General features: G+C 37.2%; 2 pseudogenes; both read right to left on the reverse strand.

The window, feature by feature from the left end:
* Window positions 1–3,357: 3,357 nt before the first annotated feature.
* Window positions 3,358–25,778, reverse strand: part of LOC109680001 (aldo-keto reductase family 1 member C3-like) — a 68,706-nt pseudogene continuing 46,285 nt past the window's right edge.
* Window positions 15,176–23,027, reverse strand: LOC141417591 (putative aldo-keto reductase family 1 member C8; annotated as a pseudogene).

Raw genomic sequence — 25,778 nt, forward strand, 5'->3', positions numbered from 1 at the left:
AAGGATATTATCATCTAAAATCAGGATACTTTGACTTCTTCTGTCCCTATTTGAGTATCTTTTATTTCTTGCTCTTGTCTTATTGTTCTGGCTAGAAATTCAAAAACTATGTTAAATAGAAGTGGAGAAAGCAGACATCCCTGCCTTTTCTTGACTTTACTGGGAACAATTTTGGTTGTTTTCCATTTAGTATGATGTTACCTATACATTTGTTGTATATAGCCTTTATTATGTTGAAGAACATTCCTTCTATTCTTTGATTCTTCAGAGCTTTATCATGAAAGAGTATTGAATTTTGTCAAAGGCATTTTCTACATCTATTGAGAGGCTCATGTAGTTTTTGTCCTTGCTTCTGTTTATATGCTGTATTACATTTATGGATTTATGTATGTTGAACCATCCTTGCATCCTTGGAATGAAACCAACTTGGTAATGGCATATGATCTTTTTAACGTGTTGTTGAATTTTGTTTGCCAATATTTTGTTGAGAATCTTTGCATCTGTATTCATAAAAGATATTGGTCTATCATTCTCTTTTCTGGATGCATCTTTATTGGGTTTGGAATGAGGGTGATGCTGCTGCAGTCATGGGAGAATCAAATCTGTGGACAGCTAGAATTCTGGGATTTGCTTGCTGGGTGTGGGTTTTCAGGAGCCCATAGAGTAGCACTGCTGACACAAGAGTTAAAAATCCTGCTGGCTTATGACTTCTGGTACCTGTGGATTAGTGGGATCCCTGGGGCCTTCTTATGCCTGGACACAGATTTTCTTGGCATTTCAGGGTGTGAGTTAGAGGATCATGTAGCAGGGAGGAGAATGGAACTCAAAGTTCCTATCTGTGCCAGGAAGGAGGACTTCTACCACTGAGTGAAGAAGTGTGGAGCTGCCTGAGACTTCAGGGGCAGTGGTTCAGAAGTGTTGAGCTGTGGGTCATTCATCCCAATATTCCCATGTTTATTTGCTTCTCTAATTGTGGATTAGGAGAGGGCTTTGCTTCTCACTGGTTATGGGACCTGTGGATGCCCATTTGGGTCCCCTGGTCTTCCTGCTTCAAGGCAGTTAGTCACCACTGGGGTTTAGGGCTTTTGACAATCCACTATCTTGCTCAATCCTCCTGTCTGTGTTTATTAATTCCAAAGTCAATCCTCAAAGGGATTTCTCAATGTATCCCTGCTGTGACTAAACTTTGCTCAGTTCAACCCCTTCTGTTACTCTACCTTAATCCTTCTCTCTCACCATCTATTATTATTCAAAGCTTTCAGTACATATTGGGTAGTATAAAAAAATAACCAACAAGTTGCTTGTTTCTTGTCACCTTACTGATCAAACATCATCAAAATGTTCCTAGTCTTCTCTGGAATTCCTAAGGCCTGATGTTGATTAGAGGACCCTCTTTCTCTGTCTCTGTGAACCAAATGTCATCCCCTGGTCTAGGGTTTTTCTGTGGCCAGAAGTTGTGTAATGCAACTAAGCTTAACTGTCCCCTGAAGTAGGCTGACCTGCTATTATCCATCTTGGACTTGGGAGGGGTGGGATTGCTAATGCATTGGTAATATATTACTTGGTTCTACATTCTTTTGTGATGCTCAGACAAGGAAGTAGATCAACAGTTCTCAAGGGGGTGTAACTTTGTAGTTATCAGGAACAGGGGGGACCTGTGGTTGCTACTCTCTGCACATAAACATCTTACGAAAAGCAGCTGTGCTGCATTTTGCCCTAGCCCCCTTCTGCAGCAGGGGGCTGTGTTCAAATCCAGCCTGAAGACATGGCTGTGCTTATGTTCAGTTCTCATACACTTCTCATACTCTGCTCTCCACATCACCTCTTTTTTTATTTCTTAAATGCTCCAGATGAAGCCAGACCCTTAATCCAAGCTTCTGTCTTTGCACTGTGTGGCATCTGACTGAACAAGAAAATGGATGAACAGCAACACATTCATTCCTGTCAAATACCAGAAGGAGTGCTTTGGCAAGTGAAATGGATTGAAACCCTGGAGTTCACCCAGGATAGCTTTTGCAATCTTAGCTGGAAGAACAACATTATCATAAGTCTTTTGCATGGCCAGTATTTGTTGTCTTAATTTCCGTAAGTCTATAATATCCTTGCTTCATTCCCAGGCTCCCATTAGATGAGCTTTTATTTTTTCCCACAAAATTCTGATTCATTGTATTGTGTGGTCATGACACAAACAGGGTAGAAGTCAGCATACCAGCCCTTGTCAATATTTTCTGGCATCCAATTCACTGCCTAGTGTGATAACCATAGCATCAAGTATGTTGAGGCAAACATCCATCTTGTTATCAATCTGCACTTGAGCTTCTAGGGCATAAGTAACATTTTTTTTTGTTAACATTATGAGGATTTTGAGTCAATGCCACTGCAGCTGTGGCAGCAGTGGCTATCATGGTAACAAGGGCCATAGTGCCTGCTATAATTAGCCCCACCATCCTCTTTTCTTTAAGCGAAATCCCTTTTATTTCCTTAACTACTTGTAGGGCTTTATTGGCATGCCAATCTCCTAAAATGTTGGTAGGCACTAGGACATAGGAAAGTTGGACCATGATCGGGATGTCTTTGTCCTTGTTATGATTGGAGATGCAGATGGTAAAGTTGCACCCTTAACAAGTAATACTATATAACCCTTCTCCCTTGGCAACTTCGAAATTACCAATCACCAAAGCATAGGGGTTTTGGATGCAGGCCTGTCAGCCAATCTTCTCAGCCCCTCCACTGTCCAGATCAGCCAGTGACCAACTCATGAAATTGAGCAGGCTGACAGTAGCTGCCAACTTCCATAAATCCCTTTGGGGTGTCCCCCCATCTAGGCCCAGAACTGACAAGTGCCAGAACCCTGTGTTATTGGACTCCTGACTACCAATTTTAGACCAACAAATTACTTCATTTCTTGATAAGCTGAACATAAAGACATCGTGCAAAAGACACTCTGTCCAAGGTGCCACTCCAGACTTCCAGGTTACCTGATGAACAGACCACCTCAGTAAGGGAAGCATATAGGTGGCATTATAGGGCTCTATGGCATTAAGTTCACTAAAAGACATATATATGGTAAGGAACTAGACATTCCTATAAAGGTAATAGTCACTATATTGAAACACCAAATGTTCTGAGGAATGACCTCCCATGTGTACAGTATCATTAGTAAAGATAGCTACAGGGTGACTCTGCCAAATGACATGATGGACAATTAGTGGGCTGGGCATGAAAGTCCAGTATGCATCTCCCTGGACAGAACCCATCTGTATTGTAATCATGACCAATGCCACCAGCAATGTGGCTGTGGGATTCCCAGCCATTGCCAGGTTACCAGTTACCATCGTCGCCATGCCCATCAGTTTCTTAATTTGACCCCAGGTAGGTGGCTCGCTGTTCTGTGTCTCTCTCACTAGTGGCTGTCTCCTTGGCCGACCTCTGGTTGGTAAAAGAATCAGCCTCAGCAGTTCCCTGTCCCAGGGCGAGTTGTCTGGTCTCAGCCTCCTCATTTTTGGGACCAGGGTAGTCCATGAGGCTTAATACCCATGAGAGTACCCACACTGGGTGTTCTGCATCTTCAGGCAAAACACAAGCATGTCCTTGACCCCACATCAGGACAGGACTAGGACCATGCCATTTGCAAGTCAAGGAATCTTTCCAAAGAAACTGAGGCCTGACAGTCAGCTTCTGTGATTGCTGATGCCTTTCAGTAGGTGTTAAACCCTGTTCTGGGCAATTTAAAACATTAATAGTATATAAAGCTTTATGTAATTGGCTAGCTGGGTGGCATGCCTCATCTCCCTCTTTTAATTTTTTTAATTGCATTTTGAGAGTGGCATGTGTGCATTTCACTATGGCCTGCCCTTGAGTATTACAAGGAATGCCAGTGGTCTGATGTATCTGATAGACCTCACAGAACTGCTGAAAAGCAGTTGAAGTATATGCAGGGGCATTGTCAGTCTGATCTGTTGGGGTTTACCCATAACTGCAAAGGCAGCCAAGCAATGAGTGATGACATGCTTAGTGGCCTCACCACCATGTGCAGAGGCATAGATATAACCTGAATAAATGTGCACTGACACATGAACATAGCACTGCTGGTCAAAGCAGAGAATGTGAGTGACAACCACTTGCACAAGATTCCAGGCAGAAGGCCCCAGGTGTGAACCCCCTTAGGTGCTTGTGGCAAACATGTGACACCCTGCTGGCATGATTTAATCATTTGTCAAGCCTGTTCTCTGGTTAGGTGAAATTGTCTACACAAGGCTGAAGCATTTTGATGATACAAAGCATGACTTCCTCGGGCAGCTTCTACAGGTGCAGCAGTTTGTTAGCAAAGCCAAGGCAAGCCCAGATACTAGGTTATCTGCCTGGGCATTACCGTCAGTAAGTGGGGCAGGTAGATTAGAATGCAAGCACAAATGGCTCACAAAACAGGGATAGAGGTGAGTTTGCACCAGACTACATAACTGAAAGAAAAGATAAAGTAACTCTTCACTACTAGTATGACTGATGTAAGCAGTTTCAATGTGGCATAAAACACCTACCACATAGTGACTATCACTGTACAGATTAATAGATTGTTGTGGAAAGTCCCTGAGGACCACGACAACAGCATAAATCTCCACCTTTTGAGCAGAGGCAAAAACAGTATGTTGAACCTTGAGGTAATCTTTGGTGTAACAGGTAGCAGTACCATGCCCAGAAGCATCAGTGAAAATTGTGACAGCCTCTGACAGAGGGGATGATAGAATAATTTTTGGAAAGACAAATGCATGAAGGGAGGCAAACTGTAAATGTTTTAAATGCAGGTGATGTTCCCTGACTTGTCCCAGAAAATTGGCCAGTGCAGACTTCCATAAGTCTGAAAATTGCCATAACAAATGCTGTTGATATTTTGAAAATGAGACAACAATGTTACTGGACTCATGTCTCAACAATTCACAACAAGAAGTGAGTCCCTGAGCAATCAGCCTAACTACCAGCTCATGATATGGTGTAAGAACCTTAGCAGAAGGGTGACTTAAGTATAACCATTCCAACAACCCCTGTAATTGCCAGAGTGTTCCTGCAACAGCGGTGTGGAATAGGGCCAGGCCTGGCTGGGGCTGAGCTCTTTTAGGAGGCAGATCCAAAGACAAGGCTCCACTGGCCCCCACCATGACTCTGTCACTCTCAGGCCCTCCTGTTTCCGGTGGTGGTGCCATGCTCTGCTAATCCTGTTCCTTCCCTGTGACACTGAAAGCATATCTTGTGGAGTAGAGTTGGACACCGAAGAGGAGAGTCTTTGATTATGTGAGGGAGTAGGAACCAAACAATCTCTAATCATGGACCACAAACCGAAAGTAAAAATGGTCATGCATTCCAGCCCTTTAGCTATATCTCGCACATTTAGCCTGTCTCTTATCTTGTTCCATGTTTCTAAATTTACAGTGCCCACCTCAGGGAACCAAGGGCAAGTATCCTGTACAAAATCTAAAAACTGCATAAGCTAAAGCAACCTGACCCTGCTTCCTCTAATCTTTAGCATAGCATTTAAAGCCTGTATATAGAGCTTTCAGTCCTTAGACTCACAGTCCTATGTTTTTATACCTGACTGTATTTAATTCACTGACCCCCTCACGTTACTTATTTTTTATCATGCCCACACTTCTTGGAGAGTGTCTCCTCCTCATGGGCTTCAAGTTCCCCCATAGTTAGGTCCCTGTTTGGAAGCCTCCACTCGTGGCAGCCTGCATGAGCTCGTCCTAGGAACCTCAATGAAAGCAACAAAAGATTGAGAAAAGACAAAAGACAAACATGCAAAAAAGATGGGATAAGGTGGGCTAGGCACTCTGGTGGAGGCAGACAACAGCCTCCACAACCTCCAGAGATTTTATATAACAGCAAACAAGGAAGTAAAGCAACAGTTCTCAGAGGTGGGGAAGTGGCGGGGTTGTGACATTGTAGTTATTGGAAACAGGGGGAACCTGAGATCGGTACTCTCTACACATAAACATCTTAGGAAAAGCTGCTGTGCTGCATTTTGCCCTTACCCCCTTTTGCAGCTGGGGGCTGTGCCAACCCCAGCCTGAAGACATGGTTGTGCTTATGTCAAGTTCTCATAAGCTTCTCATACTCTGTTCTCCACAATTCTCCCTCTGAGCTATAAGTCAGTCTTCAAGTGATCTTCTTGCCCAGCTTCCTGAGGATTTGAAATTTAGACACAGGTCACCATGTGTGGTGACCAAATTTTTTATTTTATTTGCCTTACTGGAACTGAACTCAGGGCCTTGTGCTGCTAGGCAGGTTGATTACCATTTGAGAACCTTGGCAAGCCATGTTTCTCTTGGCTATTTTTGAAATAGGGTATGGCCTTAAGCAGATCTGGCTGGGACTGTGATCCTCCAACTTCTTCTTTCCCAGGTGGTTAGGATGGCATACTTGTGCCACATTTCTTAGGCATGGGTTGATTGGGTTTTGCAAACTTTTTGCCAGGATGGCCTTGAACCATGATCCTTCTGATTACTGCCTCCTGAGAGGCTGAGATTATAGGCTTCAGCCACTGTGCATAGCTGGATTACAGTCTTTTAATAAGATTTAGAGAGATCTTAGGAATTGAAGAATATAAGAATAACACAGGGAGTAACTACAAGCTACCCAATGTGCTTTGCTCAGAGGTCAGTTTCACTTGTTCCGCAAATATTTACTGAGCACTACCTGTGTGCTGTGTAGCACTTCAAAGTCCAGAAGTCACAGTATTGGATAATTCAGACCATAAGTTTGAGAACAAATCAGAAAATACAAGAATCAGCCAGATAAATCTAGTAATAGTGATTTTTGATAAGAAATTAAAACAGCAGGGTGAGATGGGGAAAGGGAAGGAAATAACATCTTTAGTTGCAGGCAGCAAAGAAGACTTCTCTGAGAAGTTGAGGCAGGAGCAAAGAACCAAGTCATCAGAGAGAGGGGGGGCCATACAGTGCTTTGGGAAACCTCTGCTTATAGTTATAAGTCTTAATCAGACTCCCTAATTTCCTAGCCAACAACTTGAAAAAGACAGAGACATATTGTTTCAGGGGCATAGAATGTGTCTAAGGGGATCCCATTCAGACCACGAGGCACTGCTCAGAATGGTAGAACTTGAAGTAGTAGGCCAGAGTAGCATGAAGGCCTGACAGGGTTGAGGACTAGACTCAGGAAGAAGGGCAATTAATAGTGTCAGAAAAGTGGTTGTTAGGAGTGACGTCCTTCAACAGCCTGTTTGCCCAGATCAATTGACTGACTTTGTGCATTGCCCCCAAAGTAATAGGTTGAAATCCTCACCAGATTTCAAGAAATACCAGAGCCTCATAGTAGTTCAAATGGGGGAAAAAACTCCAAATTCTATTTTCAAACAATCTGCAAAAGGGAAAAAGAAACAACAGTGTATGAGTGAACTGACTTCTAAATACAACATGGGCACTTGAAGATTTATAGCCAAGGATCAAAATGCAAGTCAATGGATGGAAAATCACCAAGAGAAAACATCAGGAGGAGAGGATCTTCTGGCCAAACCAAGCTACCAGGATTCATTGTTGAAATTTGCTCTATAGGACATGCACAATGGTGGGATTTTTTTTTTTTTTTGAGAGTTTAGAGAACACTGACTATATTTTACTCAAGAAAACTCATTGTCACTAGACAATACTCTCTGACATGTGCTTCTAGCAAGAAAGGAAGAAAAGACAAGCATTCCTGGCACTTGGTGTAATTTTGCATTTCGACTGTTCTGAAATGCTCATATCTCACTTAGTCCTCATTTCTGGCAAGATGTTGACAAGTTGGCTTTGCCTTGATCCTCCTTCAGCACAGCTGAAATTTACTAAAATCTTTTTGAAGGAGCATTTGGTTAACACAAGTAAAACACAAATAAATAGAATATTAAAAAAAATACTCAGTAAAACTCCTAAGAATTGCAGAAAAGAATAAATGTGTGAATTGAAAATCTAATCCAAGAATAAGAACTTTGGAAATAGGAGAAAACAGTGCAACAAAGTTTTGTTTGTTTTTATTTCTTTTTCTTTTCTTTTTTTTTTTTGTGTGTGTGTAAAATAAAGACCCCAAGTTTTGCTCTTTGTGTCAGCATCTTCCACAGGAGTTCCACAACCTGCATTACTTAAGAGCTCTGCAAAAGCTGTTGATCTGTTGCTGAGGTTGCTGAGTTAAGAACAAGTCCTCTTGGGAACCTAACAGAGATACAGTCATTCTTTTAGGCAATGATCTTTATGGGCCATCCTCATGGACGAATCAGCTGCAGGATTCCAAATGCTGGGATACATCAAAGAGCAAAGAAAGCAACTTCATCCTAGAGATTATTTTTTTTTCTTTGCCCCCTCATCTCCCTATCTCTGAACTGTATGGTGCCAGTTTTCTAGATACTCATGTCACATCTTGATTTCTCCTTCATTGTTCTGACTGTGAGGCTAATGCTAAGACTATTCTTAACTCGTAGTATTCTCCATGGCTCTCTTTTATATTTGTTCCAAAAGACTACCTAATTAAGAGGTTGTGTTACAATCATATTAGAAGACTAAATATTGTCAAAAAGTCACTTCAATCCAAAATGATCAATAATTTCCATGCAGTGTCAAGCACTTCCATAGGTGGAAGACTGAATTGATAAAGTGATCCTGTTTTACTTAACCAAAGAATCATTCAAGACTAGCCAAGATATTTTTTAAATAATCAAAGTAGTAATAAAGATTTGCTCTTCTAAATAACAGACTGATTTTTCATCATAATTAAGAGAGTAAGGAAAAGTAATTTTATCTGTTGGTGAAAGGAAACAGGTGCTTATTCTTGCTGATAATTCTTTTGACAGCCACTAAAAATTATTCTTACATATTTTTATCCTTATTTCACATGGCACTAACAAACTACAGTTAAAATTTAAAAAACAGCTTAAAAGCCCTTTGTAAGATAATATAGCACAATAACTACATCTGAATCTGAAAATAATATTCAGAATACATAATTGTGGTTGATTGTTTATAAAAATTCCCCACATACTTCTCATCTCCAAGGCCCATGCTTGTTGTCATGTAAATTTGTACCTTCTTACACTAAGAGCTGGTATCTTTTTCCCATCCCCTTGGGTTTCACCTAGTTTGAACTTTCATTGACCACTGGCATGTGACAAAAGCAGCAATGTTTAAGTTTTGAGTCTAGATATGAAAAGCCTCTGAAATATACTCTGAGAAAGTATTAATTACTACTAATTAGTTGGAGTACAAGATACATGGAGGAAAGCAAGATAATCCAGATAACAGCTCAGTCAACATCCTGGAGCACAGGAACCTCACTGTTCTGCAAATGTGTGAGAGAACTCAACCTACATAGAAGAACTTGGCTGCATTCAGAAGTGGCCAAGGAAATTTTCAAACTATAGAGTTATGAAATAAACCAACAAACTATTTTACCATAAACGTCTACATTAATAGTGATTGGATATGCAACCATTACAGATAACATTTGAAAATTAAAAAAGATATTCAGCTAATAATGTGGATAAATAGATGGATATTAAAATATATGAGCTTTAGGGATATGAAAAATGAACCCATAATTGCAGACTGAACATTATCTAATTCAATCTCCTTGTTTCAGAAAATGAAGAAAAGGAGATGTCACTTGCATAGGGATAGAGTACAGTGCTCACTTAAGGCTGACACTCAAATCTCTAGATTTTAATCCAGTCCTAATTCTATTTAGTACTACAACCAGAAGTGCTTTTGTAGAGGAGGAGAAGCTCTTAGGAATGCACAAAAAGTACATATGCAAAATGTCTTGATAGAAGTTGTCTTGAGAGCTTGCAAAGAAGCACACATGAGGAAGATAGTATGTAAAAGCCCTGATGCCCCGAGCTCATTAGTTACCTGCATGTTCTCTTTGATCTGATTCTTATTGAAGTTCTTGGGCAGGACCACAACCCCATGCTGCAGCTGATAACAAAGGAAAATTGGCACTGGAGTTCACTTGTGCTTTTTGTAATGGCACAAAGATCTGGATCTTCAAAGAGAAATGGGTCACTCTGATCCATACTGGAAAGAAAAGCAGACATGCTAGCTTATGTGGCTGAGTATTTTATTTGTTAGCAACTGGAAGAATGGATGTGCTGTCCTGTCTAGATTAGGGCTTCTCAAATGTGATCTCTGGATAAGTAACACCAGTATCGTTGGGATCTTCTCAAAAATGCACATTCTCTCCTCTCCCTGAGCTGGCTGAAAGAGAACTTTAGAAAACTGAGCAATGTAAGACTAAAATTACCTCATCAACAAGTGTGTTCTCATTACCTACACTTGTATCATTGACCTCCCACAGCACCATAGGCAACATGAACAATGTCTTTTGACTTGCAAAAATCCAGAAGTTTGTTCTGGTTGAGATATGAATGACATTCTACCTATAGATGAAAAGTATAGAGGACATGAGATTTCATAAAATTCTCATATTAATGTGAAAATGAAATGTTAAAAGCAAAAAAACCTTAATAAAAAACCTGTCACATGAAATTTGAATGGAAAATAACTACCTCAAATAATGATCCTCTTTTAAAAATATCTGTTGATGTGAAGGGTAAAAACATAACATTCCTGGGCTTGACCAATTCTGTGGACTACTAGTATGGAGATATGATGAAGAGACTCCATGAATTTCAGACATGGAACTGGGGGTGATCTCACTGAGCTTTGAGGGATTCTACCGGTGGCAGTTGAGTAGATTTCTCCATCAAAAATAATAAGTATAATTAGTAAAATCAATTATAACCCATACAGTAAATAAAAATCCACAATTACATAGCAATGGATGTACAGAGAGAGAGAAGCATGAACTTTCTTCCCTTCTGATGGTGATCATGATAGCAAATCCTCTCTCAGAATATAAATAATTATAAAAAGGTAATACTGCTTATCCTATTTTGTAGGAGTCATTTATTTAACTTTTTAATCAAATTTTATTTTCAGTAGAATGTAATGTAGGAAAATAGAATAGTGTAAAATGAAAATAATTATTTACAAACACCAATGAAATATTATTCAGGCAAAAAATCATTGATGTATTCCTGAATGTTATGTGAAAATTGGTCATGATATACAACTTCCACTGTAGACAACGACTAACTTCCCAGGTTATCAATAACTTCAGTGGCTAGAAGCATATATTTGCAAAGAGATCTTGCTCACATTCAGCCATGTGATCAAAACTATGATTAATAACAGTGGGACAGCCTGTCCTTATAGACGAATTGAGGATTACAACTTGAGAGTCACAGCATGCTAAGGATATTTTCTTGCTGGACGTGTTTAATGTTAATGCCATAAAAATCTCACTTAACTTCAAATATACACAAACTTGGAATAGAAACACCTATATATCATTACTAGACAGCAATCTGATAAATTCAGAATACTTGACAAAATCTGCCTGGAGAACATAGGGGTAAAAGATTGATAACCATTCTACACCGAAAAATCTTTAGAAAAGCAACAATTCATTAAGGGTGAGTTACTGCTATATCCTGGCTACAAAAGAAGTACACATTCTGTTTGAATATGAACAAAATGTTAAATGATAAAATGGAACAATTTTTAACTTCTTTAGACATAATAATGGAACTGTATTTCTGTGGGATAATGTATTCATTCTTAGATGTTTTCTGGGATCTATAGAAATGAATAGCTATATCTATAATATACTTTGAATAACTTCAAAAATGTATGCAGTTACCCCACATAAACCTACCTATATTTGGCAATATGACAAAACAGCAACAATTATGAATACAGGTGGGCAATATGGATGCTAAATATCAATTTTTCAATCATTCTAAAGGTCTGAAAGTGCTCATCAGAAAAAGGAGAAAAATTAATATTAAAACCATGTTAATTTGTTAATATTTATATTTGAAAACATAGCATTTTGTCATTATGGACCAAATTAATGAAATTTTTAAACTAGATTTTCCAGTTGAGGACCCTTACTCCATAACTGTCAAAAACCAAGTTTGAGCACAGAACCAAGCACAAGATAGTTGTGCTTATATGGTTGATTTGAGGGCAGAAAGCCAGTATGGGAAGCTGACTAAGATGTGGTCAGGCACAAGGTCAACTTTGGGTTTGCTAAATGTTTGTGTATGTGGATTTAATATTACCATAAACAGATAATGTTCTTCTCCTAACATGGATGACTTTCACAGACACCATTTAATCTTTCCTGTTATACCTCCTCTGACCAAGACACCTTAAAGCACAAATGCCAGAACCAAGGATTCAGCATCAGACTCATACACAAACCCTTAGCAATTATCTCCTCTTATTTTCAATCCATTCTTCTTTATTGTCCATTCCATGTTTGCAAGAACATCCTTCCTATACACAGTTCCTTCCAAAGCTCCTTTTTGTCATCCAATCTCTGGACATTGTCATAGTTCAGGAGCAAATGCACCTTCTCTTTAAGGTCTAAATAATGAGTGCAGTTCTCTGTCATCACCTTTGCATAAACAAATTCTTCACACAGCTCAAAACTATGGTCTCTCAAATTTTTTCACCAAGACATTTACTGGAGCAATACAATTAATGCCTTGTGCTCCACAAAGTTTAAAGACATGGATGCCTGGAAGTAGTGCAAGGAGAAAGTTCTGAAGAACAGAAAGAGAGGAAGTCGAGGAAACTCACCTAGTTGCAGTCAGGCTTGTACTTGAGCCCTCCCTTGTTCAGAATCATCTCCAGCTGCCTGAAGTTAAATTTGTACACCCCCAAGGACTTTTCCAGTCCTGAATCCTTATACTTCTCCATGGCCTGAGGAGGGAAAAATATTCAAAGTCTAATATATTCAGTTATCTTCAGATATAAATAAATGCAAGGTAGTATTGCTGAAAGGATCATGGTCAAGAAATCAAAATGAACCTGGCTAGAATTGACTGTTTAGAAGAAAAAAATGGCAAAGAAAATAGGGGAAAACGTAATGACAACAAGAAAAAGAATTTCCTTGTTTTACTTAGGAAATCATAGAGACTATTTCATATAGAGGAAAAATATGACTTTCTAATTTTCCCTAATTCTCTCTAATATATTCCAATAATATCTTTCTCACTCAATGCCTGCAAAAGAGCCCTTGTAAAGCTCATGAATTTCTGGATGCCAGGATGCATATGTTCCTACATGCAGAGTTGTGACCTGATTCTCACACTCTCAACTTCCTCTGTGATCTGTATTAGAATGACTCACCTTCCGTGTTTCACAGAGATCCACAATGTCAGATATTATTTTCCCCTTTTCACCTCTTGGAAGAATTTCCTTACCTGAAAAGAGTAAAAGTAGTCATTAAAACAATCTCACAAATTCATATTGCTCCCCATAGCTATGTTTCCAGATAAATTTAGAACTGGCCACTAAATTCCATACTTAATATGGAGCAACAATTTCACATCCTTGTATTTGCAAAATGTTTTGTATGGAGGTTGTAAGGAATGTTTTACGTGAGTTTTCTTCTGTTCTCTTATGTCTATTATATATACTAACTTATAATATTATCCTGGGTCCTTGTGGATAATAATAACTTTTGTTGCTTTTCATTTTCCCTTGTTTCCCCTGAAGAACTTCCTCTCTGTCACGGAGAAAGTCAGTGGTGAAATGGTCAAAATCTCCAGCTTTTGACCACAGGCAAAACCTATGTCCAGTCAACATCCATTTCCTTGAGCACATGAATGGGTCAGGCATGTAAACTAAATATAGTACATCAAGATTCTTTTTATATATGAGATGTATAATGCCAGATAAAGGAAACAGAAAAAGTAAAGTAGACAGGACACTGGAATGTGAATAACTCTTCAGAATAATTTGCTCCAAAATCAAGTAAGTTCAGCAAATAAATTGGATTACAACCCCTAGCCATAGATTCTGTAACTTCACAGAATCTCCTCAGTGTTGGTGTTAGGAGTTCTATTTTAGAATCTTTCTATGAGAGGCCAGTGAGGTACCCACAAAACTCAAGGCCCGACAAGGAAGCAAGACCCTTGAATTCTTTTGGGGATGGATTATTTACCATGGTGTATGTGCTTACTTAGGACTCTTTGTTGCTACAGTATTAGAATTAAACATCTTAATGAACAAATATTTTTTTTCTTTCACAGGCATTACATCTTAAAATACAGCATTTTGTCACTTTATGTTCTAGTGTACTGTGATTGTTTTTTCTAGTTTTAATTTCTCAACACATCATGCTAAGAGGCATGCAAAGGGTAGAAAAATGAAAAAAAAGAATAATCAATAATTAACTTTCATGTTTTGTGATTGGAAGAATATTGAAATTGGTACAATTCCTGTTTCCACCAGACACAAATTAGCATTTTCCATTTATTTTGATAGCTATTACAAAAACACCTTTACTTACCAAGTACTGTCCATGTTCCATGAATTATGTATATTATCTTATTAATCCCCTTTTTCTACGCTGGTGTTACACTTTTATTGATAAGGAAAACAAGTCATGGAGTTTTAAAAATCTAAAAATTTTAACCAAACAACAACTGATAAAAAGGAATTAAAAATTATTTGGTATGAATCAGGCATTGTGGTACACACTTGTAATGCCAGTACTCAGGTGATTGAGAGAGGAGGACTGATAGTTCAAGGCCAGCCTTGGCTACATAGCAAGACCCTGCCTTGAACAAAGCAAATAATAAAATAATACAAAACAAAACAAAAAGCAACCAACCTCTCAGTATGGTGCTCTTCACTATTACACAGCACCTCATTTATTGATTGGATTTTTGTTGGCTGGCACTTGCCTATGTTTATTAATTACTTAATTCTTAGCAAATGAACAACTTAAAACAAAAATAGATCCTACAGATTAAATTGAAGACAAAGGATCAATGGAGTTTCTTTTTATGATTAATTGTGATGCTGGGAGATTTTATAAACCATCAAGTATAGAGAACATGAGCATTAAACTACCACAAAACCACATTTGCTACCAGTGTAAAATGTTGGGACAAAAAACAAGCAAACTTATAGAAATGCAGAGAAGGAACTGACAAGAAGCAAGATTTCTGAAGACTGTTTCAAACTTATCAGTCTAGCCAGTATGGCTCTTCATTTACATAGTCCAAAAACTTCTTTGTACAAACTACCATGAGTAGTTTTCATAACCTATAAATAATTCATATAAATATGCACAAATCTATCAAATCATCCATGAAACAGATGGTCATTCTGACAGCTGAACATAAATAGATTTGATAATGCAAATTTCCTGCCTTCATGGACACTGGGAATTGACTAAGATAGAAGTCTAGATATTACAACTGAAGTTTCTTCAGTGACCTTTTCAAGCAAGGTTGGACCAGTTCTGGTCTATGCCAAGTTAAGAGACACTCCAAAGGTTGAAGAGTGGAAGTCATGCAAGATTAACACATAGCCAATTTTCTGGATTATCTTTATGTAATATAGAAACTTTATCAATTGGTTAGAAACAGATGACCACCTAGAAAAAATACTTACTTCCATTCTGAATTTTCCTTGATATGATTTATTCATGTAAACTCTGTCATGAATTTGAATATTATTAGCACATCTAATTTACAAAGTGGAAGGAAATTACTCCAAAGATAACAATTTATCAAGCTATAATAATAACTCTTCTGTGAGTAATATTTCACAAGAGTTTACAAAGGAGTCTAATAGTCTTTATTCTTTTATCCATTCAATTAAATGGGGAAGAATCAGTAGTTTGAATATTTTAGTATGTGTTGAGCATACTATTTAATAACAAAGGAGTAAATTTGTACTTGTCTCTATTATTGATAAAGGTATAATCTGATATTCAGAATCTTAAGAAATGAGAAGTTCATACAGGAGGTAAGATCATAGTCTTGTAATGGTTTTATCTGATTCCACAGTCAATGCTAAATCACACTTCTTTACACTGAGACAAATAAAACATAGGGACTTAATGTTATAAATTTAAATTTTATCAATGGTTTATCATCTTCATCTGTTTTCAATAGTGGATATTATATGTGAACATATATGAATAAAATATGGACTAAGAAACAGAATTCATCAATACTAATCCACTCATACAAATATCACTTTAACACATCACATTTCATTAATTTGTACACCTGCACACAATATGAGCAATAACTTGGAAGTGTGAAAAATGTCATCTCTCTTCACAGTGCCATCTGCAATTTTGTTTTGAATGGCCAGCCCTACCTCCTCTTCATTTTGGTGGAAATAAGCAGCATCAATATGGCAGAACCCATCATGTATACCTAATTTGCTGGCCTCCAAAACCTTACTCTTTGGAACCTAGAGGAGCAACTGAAAGTAGTATTGAGAGATCCATATGATTCAGTTAGGTCAGGAGCAAGTAGTGACTTTCACAAAAAACACTTTTTCTCATGACTCTGGTTAGTTCTGCATTTTGGGTGATAAACATATCCTAGTTTTTCTTGATTTTTCCTACTTCATAAGAAGACTTGAACATCCCAGGGACCTCCTCAATCCCGAACACTCATTCATTGATCACTGGCATCCGAGGTCTCCAGGAACAGCTACAGGTTAAGTGAGTTAAATGATTTTCTGAAAGAACTTACAGAACTCACCATATAGCTCTAATGATGGTTATTATTTACATAGTGAAGTTATAAAATATAAGTAACCAAGGAAAATATGAATGGGACGAAGTTGGGAAAGAACAGGCTCCAAACTTATTTGAGTCTTCTCACAGTGAAATCACAGAGAACACACTAATTCTCCTCTTGCTGTGTTTAGAGAACACATGGATGTGTCATTTACAAGGAGAGCTGTTTAGAGACTCAGTTTCTAATCCTTTATCTGGGATTGATTTCATAGATGTGCTTTGCTAGCACACTCTAAAATTCCATACTCCCAAAGGAAATCAAGTTTAAATAAACTCCACTGCTTGTATAAGCAGTTCAGACAAAGTTATCATCCAAATTTATTATGAAATGCTGAAAAATTAATTCCAAGTATTATTCAGAATCTAGTTTGAAAATGCACACTTAAAGAGATAGCAGTGTGCTATTTTAATTATTCTCTATGCAGTCATTCTACCTGATGACAGAGGTAAATACTATCTGTAATGATTTACATTAAGAGGTAAAGATTTATAAATAAGGAACTACCCACATCATATAAGGAAGTATTCAAGTGTCAGTACTTAAACCAGAGTACCATATTTTAGGGAAATTATGATTGCAATGAAATTTTAAATTATTGGTTTATCCACCAGATTTGAAAAAGAATTGATGGAATACTTTTACAATAAATGAAAGTCAGTTCTTATGTCATTTTCCTGATACCATCCCTGACTTTCTTAGTTATAAGGGCAGAAGAGGTTTACCAACTTATAGCTGTCCTTGATCCTTCCCTACTCTTCATGCCACTTTGTTCTACTATGTAACCAAGTCCTATCATGAATCTTCAAAATCATTCCCCATGAGCAGCCATCTAGGCACTAAGAGACCACTACAGCCATGGTCCAGGTGGGCTCAGCAAGGTTCAGCTGGCAGCAGACTTTAGTGTCATTTCTGTGATGCTGATTTTGCAGGCATGAAGAATGCAAGAGTTGTGGAATTACAGAGGGTTCCAACCACATTTCAATGGAAGACCTAGGAGACCAGACAACATGTGACAAGGCTGAAGTCTTTGCATGCAGTCCCTGTGAGAGTTATGAAACTACAAATGAGACACCAGGAAATTAGAGATGCCAGGAAGGTGGAACATCTATGGAGGAACACCACGTGGAGTAAGCACAACCAGCCAAAGATAGCAGTTATTTGGGCTGCAGCTGCCAAGTCCATAACAGTAGCACAGCCCAAGTTTTTTGGAGCAAACATGTTACTATCTTTTGGACACAGAACTAAAGGATTTATATTTGTGTTACTGGGTTTTGGTCATGCTTCAGTTTGATTCTTACTTGGTAGTCTATTCTTCCTTTTTTGAATGGGAATATTTACTCTGTGCCATTGTATGTTAGAAATATGTAATTTGTTTGTTAGTTGCAGAATCTCACGGCTATAATGTTGCCTTCAGTCTCAAAAGACTTAGAAGAAGTACATCACCAGAGGTGGGACCTAGGAGTGTGTACCTTGTCCCTGCTTCCTTATATTGCTGTTTATGCTTCCTGGCTGCCATAAAGTAACTAGCTTTCCTTTGTCATATTCTTCCAACAGGATGTACTGCCTCAACACAGACCCAGAAACATGGAGGCAAATGAACTGAAAACTTAGAAACCATAAGCCAAAACAAACCTTTTCTTCTTTGAGCTGTTTATTGCCATGATGGAAAAACTGACTAACACAATTACACAGACAAATGGAGTTCATTTTGATTTTTCAGCATAGACCTACAACATACAGTGATCAAGCTAGGATAATTAGCAGTTCCCTATCCTTACTTACCATTTCATTGTACTTGTGGTATTTGTGTGCCTCTCTTTTAGATTGTCACAAATTTTGTAATCGGTCCCTGTGAACCTTAGTCATCTCTCTGTGCTGTAAAATTTGAGAAAGTATTCCTTCTCTAACTATATTTCCAAATTCCCTCTACCCACCCTTTCTCTTACCCTTCCTAACCTTTTAGTAATCACTATTCAATATTCAAGTGACCATACTTAGATGTTTTTTCAGATATGAGACAGAACATATGGCATATCTTTTTTTGTGTCTGGCATATTTTACCTAATATGTCCTCCATTTGTATGCATTTTGCAAAAATGACAGAATTTCAGTCTTCCTTATAACTAAATATTATTCCATAATGTACATAGACCACAACTCCATTATTTGTTCATTAATTGATGGACACTTAAGTTGGTTCCATTTGTTAGTGTTTGTTAATGTTGTCATAACACAGGAATGTGGATGTAACCTTAGTATACTGACTTCACTTCCTTTGGAGATATACTCAGCAGTGGTATAGCTGGATCTTATTTTCAATTTATTAGTTTTTTTAAGACATTCTGTGCTGTTTTCCATATTGGCAATATTAATATAAATTCCTAGTAGAAGTGTGAAAGAGCTCCTTTTATCCCACATCCCCTTAAGAATTTGCTACTTTTTGTTTTTTTGATAATAGATATTTTATCTGGAGAGGAAATGGTATCTTATTATAATTTTGATTTTTTTTGTGGTACTGGGGTTTGAACTCAGAACTTCAAGCGTACTAGGCAGGTGCTGTACTTCTTGAGACAAGTCTCTAACTCTTTTTGCTCTAGTTACTTTGGAGATAGGCTCTCACATGTTTCCCAGGTTGGCCTGGACTGCAATCATCTTATTTTATGCTTTTTTTCCATCTTTGAGTGATGGTGTCTGCCACCACACCCAGTTTTTTCCATTGAGATGGAGTCTTGCAAACTTTTTCACCAAGGTTGGTCTACAACCATAGCTTGGAATAGCAGTCATGTGACACTGTGTCCAGTTATGGGTTGAGGTGGGGTCTTGGAAACTTTTTGCTTGGGCTGGCCTACAACTGTCATCATCCTGATCTCAGCCTCCCAAGTAGCTAGATGTGAGTCACCCTCTTCTGGCTCAGGTAATTCTGTTATTTAAGACATATTACAGAGCCATAGTAAGCAAAATAGGATTGTACTCACACAGGACTACAAACATAGACGAACAGTACAAAATAGACATCCCAGAAATGAACACACAAATCTACAGTTACTTGTTTCTTAATAGAGGTGTCAAAAATTTACACTCAAGAAAAGGCAGTCCCTTTGGCATAAATGCTGGGAAAACTAGATGTCTACATGCAGGAGATTGAAACTTGACCCCTCTCATAACACTGCAACCATCAACTCAAAATGAGCCAAAGATGTTAAAGAGTATCCTGAAACCGTAAAAGTACTGGAAAGCAACAGGGAAAATCTTTTAAAATATTGGTATAGGAAGTGATTTTTTAGCTATGTCGTCAAAGCACAGGAAAGAAAATTAAATTAGAAAAATAGGATTATATCAAATTAAGAGATTTCTGCATAAATTAAGAAACTTGTGCAAAGCAAAAGAAGCAATTGACAAAGTGAAAAATATATCACAGATAAGGGGAAAATATTTAGCAACTATTAATATGACAAAATATTATCTCCAAAATATATAAGGAACTCAGAAAACTCAACAACAAAAGGAATCCAGTAATCCATTTAAAAGGTGGACAAATTATCTGAGTAGACACTTCTCAAAAGAAGAAATAAAAATAGTCAACAAATATGAAAATATACTCAATATCATTACCCATCATGATCTTACTTTCTACATTTCTTCTTTCTACCTTGTCAGAAAATACATTTGTTTCAGACTGAAACAGAAGAAAAAAAGTGTCCACAATAATTAGTATGTGACCACATAATCAAAGCACTGTTTATTTCTTGTTTGTATATAGAATTTCTCTAGCATGAGGAAACAGATTCAGGAGAGGCCACCATTGTCACATGGACACTGGGAGACTTGATAATCCAGCACATCTCCCACTCATGCTTTTTCTCTTACTTTAAAACTCTAAATCCCAACATCTCTGTACTTACCTCTTCAATTGCATAGGTACCAAATCCCAGTACAGGAATGAAGTGACCATAATTTTTTTTCAACTTAGTCAGGTATGGAATTCATCTACTCAGTCTATCACACTTCTTACTAAGCAGATTATTTCTTTTACTGCCTTCACAGGATAGTGAATAAACAGAAGTCATAGATCCAACTGTTTTTCTAAGGATTAAACAAAATGACACCTGTTGATTAATGCTAAAATCATCTTCTCCTTGTGTCACTAGAACATTAAGTTTTGGAAAGGCTTTGACTAATTTTAATCTGATGGCTTTATGGTGCTTCCATGCTAAAGCTTTGAAAATGCTCAGAAACTGTGTAGCCACCATTATCACATTTACAATTTAGTTTTGACACTCCTAGAATTTTTCAATTCAATATTTTCCCCCATAAAACAGTACAAACTGTATAATGATGAGTAACAGGAACTTTGTGACACTTCCATGGAGCCGACAAAGGGCAGGTCTGAACACGTGAAAGTTCAAGGATTCACAAGTTTGTAACTAAATGAACCAGTTTCTTGGGATTTATTGAAAAGGGCAGAATATACACCTAGGTATTTGTGTAAGCCTTTCTTTTCCCACTTCGCCATAAGAATAAGGTTTGATGTGGCCAAGTTACCCAATTTCTGAGCTGCAATATTTCCTGATTTCCATTTTACTTCATTTTTGAGGGATCTATTAAAGTACAATGACTTTGCAAAGGTGGAGGGCATTTCCCATCCGCTTTGTCTTGAGATGAACACAAGTTTTAAGTTAAATAAAATATAATTTAGCAGCCATAGATATTTACCTTCAGTAACAACTTTTAGTAACTTGGACTACTTTTTAGTAACTTAGTTCTTTATCATCCAGAAAAGGTGAGGTCAGTTGTGACTTTCTTAACCTATGTATAAAAATACATATGTGTGTATATATGTACAAATATCTTCTGACTATAATTAAACTTCATTTAATATTTATATGGAACTTTTGTAGAGTATCTCATAAACTTATGCTACAATTCAATGAATACAAATAAATACTAATTATGTTTAATATATATAAAAATGACACAGTCTATCTGTTATTTAACAAAAATAATGTGAAGTTCAACAGTACTGAACATATTATTGGAACCAGCCCACTTATTTTATATGAAAGAAGATTCTTCAGTATATTACTAAATGGTGATTAAAATATTAGACTTGAGTAAGCTTTCTCATTACACTCTTCCACATGTTGTAGGCATAACTTACTACAAGAGATTGATTAAACAGTTATTGAATGGACTATATGTTATACTTGAAACCCTCAGGTGTCTATTTTCTTGCTTTAGTTTTAATATTTTTGTGTGGTACTCAGGAGACTTGTGCTTACTATGCCAGCACTATACTACTGAGGTATGTTCCTCATCCTTGGCTATTATTTTGTTTTCTATTACTGATTTTGCCTGTGACACCCCTTGTTGATTGTACATTATTGAAGATAGTTAACTTTCATGCAATATACACAAAAAGTTAAAGAAATGAATGTTACACATTTCTTAAAATTTTGACTCTCGGGAAAAGATCTAAAGTTAAAACTGGGTGAAAATTTCATGGAGACTGTTTTGCATATACATTCAAGGGAAAGGGTAAGACAAAGATTTAGTATATGTCAGAAAAGAGCTGTCGCTTTCTATGCCATGAAATTAGATGTTCAGAAATGAGATTTGATGAAACATTAGTGTGGAAACAAAAGAAATGAGACATAAGACACTCCATTACTAAGTAGATGGTAAAAAAAAAGAGGAGTAACAAGAAAGTAGACTAAAAAAAGGGTCACCACTAGGGCACATGTAAAGGTGAGAGAGGGTTCTGTCCTTGAAACCAAATGAAGAAACTGCATATGGCGGAAAGGCCAAATCCTACAAATAGGACAAGTAAGATGAGGACTGAAAATTGATCTGTAGATTTATAATTTGGCCATAAAAATATCAAGAACAGTTTTTGTAACATGCTGGAGACAAGATTTTAAAAATAGTGGCTTCAAGAAAGAGTAGAGAAGATGAATTAGATATAAAGGAAAGGAAAGTTTTCAAAGAATTGACTATGAATAAGAACAGGGAATTAGAACAGGGAATAGAAGAAGAAAATGAACTGCATTAGGTATCTTTTATGATGGTAGAAAAAAACATCATTCCTGTGTGTTCTTAGTAGCAGCCTTGGAGAGGATTGATTCCAGGGAGATTGGATGAGAGTTGATAAAGTCAGAACTGTTTCTCCATAAGGGATAAGAGAACGTCCAAGTCCTTCCCTCTAGCTGAAGAGAATGTATTCATTGGTGCATAGTCACTAACTCATCTTCAAAGTCATGTATCTATCTAGCATCATTGAATCTCTAACTTATGCTACTATCCTCACATCGCCTTGACTGTCACATTCCTTGTCCCACTTAAAAGGTTGTAACAAAAAGCTTCCCATCTCAAGATTCCTAAATGAATTCCACCTGCCAAGGTTCCCTGTGCCATAGTTGCGGGCACATAATTTAGGTTACCCTACTAGTATTGTGGTGAATTTGGGACATCTAAGGTTTAGTTTCTTAATTTTTCTAATAGAAATAATTATATAACCAAGTCCTGTATACTGAAACTCTATACTTTCATCTTAGATATTAAGCAGGAATCCCCATCTATGTTAACATATTCCTTTAAGGCTGATGTTATCTTAACTGTATTACATCAGGCACTTCTTGATATACTTACTTATGTTGATCAGTTTAAATTTCCACCCAGAATATTTTGACATGACCTTTCATTATTCATGAAGACAAGCTCAAGGTTTCCTGTTTCTTCACACTGTCATCTACTAAGAGTTTCTATTCATACCTTAAACACTCCTCAGGTAACTACTCTCATGTATACTACAACTGCATTGTTTAGAGATCAAATACTATCACATTCCATGCTAAAAAATTCTGTTACCCTGTGATCTCAATATACCTACATTTATTCAGTTCTTGATTTGTCAAAAATTGCAATCATTGGGAACTGTTTCCTCTTTTCATTCTTTCATTCCCTGTAGAAATTTACATATTCAAATTAGGTTTAATTTAGATGAAAGTTGATCATATTCCACTCATTCTACAATTTTTAAAATATACTGTAACTGAGGAAGGACATCTGTTTGTCAGTACTTTCACATTTGCTGGGTACTTTGTAGATCAAAGGTCTCCACAATCAAAACAAATTTTTCTGCTTTTAGGTATCCAGATTGTTTTATCTAAAACAATCTTGTTCATATAATCCATAGTAAAACCTAAGTACCACTAGGCTTTAAGACATGGCAAGCTGGTTTGACAACTTTCTTCTAGGCAATGAGTGAAGAGAAAATAGAAGCAATTATGTACTGGCATATGAATGTGCATTACTTATGTGTCAAGGGTCCAGTCTCTTCTCTCCTCCCCCTCTTTTTATTCCTGCTTTCCTACTTCCTCCTTTCTCTCCTTCCCATTCTCTCTTCTCTCCCTCTAACAAGACTCAGACATCTGAGTTTTCCCATGGTTAATTTCTTGTTCAGCCTAACTGTATACAACCAATTTGGAATTCTTGTGAATTCCATTAAGCCACTGGCCAGGGAATTTCAAATTTTCTTTAACCCACTCTAATCTTGTACTGCCTACGTGACCTAACACACTTGCTGTTTCTAATAAACACACTAATTCTGTACTTCCTACATGACCTGGATGGATTGCTACTCCACTTTAATCTTGCTTAAATTTCAATGCAGGAAACTACAAACCAAAAGATCCTTCTAAGGTGGGCTACCCAAAGTGGTTTGATTTAAGTTGGCTGCCAGAGTGACTGTAGATAACCTCTGTCTTCATTACAATACCATCTGTATGCTAAATGATCCATATCCCAGTGTTCTGACAATTGCCCTTATGACAACCAGAAAGAAACATAAAAGGAGCAAAAAAGGTGGCATTGGAATTTCTAGAAAATCTCCATGCATTCCCAGAGGAAATAAATATTCTATCCTATTATTAGCTCATTTTTTCCCTCTGATTTTGTTCATATTGTATCTACCATTTCTCCACCAATAGGTCAATAAGCAGATCATGAGCCTTTTATCTTTAGTTATCCTACCTCTTGACAAAGAATAAGCTTCCCTTCTAGTTAGAGCTCAATCTTGTTTATTAGTTCTGTAAATCTAAGAAGAAAAAGGCAGAAATTTAAAATCAAAATTGAAAACTCTTTCATAGCTGATCATTGGCAGAAATGCTCTTCAAAATGGAGATAAAATAAATAGGAGTGTTTTGAGTCTGAGACCTGCTTAACACATCCTTTATCAACCAAGTCAGAGTCTAACTGAGACCCCTAAGGGGTAGCCACTTGTGTTCAATTTCCTTTAGCCCTTCCTTTCTTGTGTCTGTGTCCCATAAAGGCAGAAGTAGTCAAGTATGCCCTGACTTTTCCCTCATGTATCTAGTCTTCCACAAGATGTCTTTACTTATCTCAAGCCATATGACCTCACAAAGTCCTACCATTTATGTTTCTTCTTTAATCTGTGTGTGTAGCTTGAAACAACATGTTAGGAGGAGAGTATGTCAGTGCTTGATAGCCACAGTCATAAACTTTGTGGTGAAATCTTCCAAACTGGTAGTAAAATAGAAAGTGTAATCTCTGTCTGCATTCCTGGATTGTTGAGGAGTCCTCAGATTGGCAGTGGACTGTTCCTCCCCATATATCCACAAAGTCTTTTCATTTCCAGCTGAAGTCCATACTGTAGACTAACCCAGAAAATTGTGTTTGTTATCCCAGAGATGCCCATGTCAATTCCCTTCTTGATTCCCCATGTGGGTCCAGAGATTGGAACTTTTATTTTCTCCATGAATACATAAGTTGGTGAGGTGCTGGATATGTTAATTAGGTTAGTTGAATTTTTCTGTCATATGTGTAGAAAACAAGACATCACATTGTATTCTATAAATATGCACAATCATTTTTCAATTAAAAAATTGAAATCAGCCTACATGTTGATCAATAGTGATATGGATAAAGAAAATGTGTTATAAATACACAATGGAGGATTATTCAACCATAAAGAAGAAAAAAATTATTTCATTTGCAAGAAAATGAATGTAACTGGAGATTGTCATGTTAATCACAAAAACCAAGATTCGAAAAAACAAACATATTTTTCTTCATATGCAGAATTTACATTTTTTAAATG

This window comes from Castor canadensis, chromosome 15, assembly GCF_047511655.1.
Source record: "Castor canadensis chromosome 15, mCasCan1.hap1v2, whole genome shotgun sequence".
Lineage (NCBI taxonomy): Eukaryota > Metazoa > Chordata > Mammalia > Rodentia > Castoridae > Castor > Castor canadensis.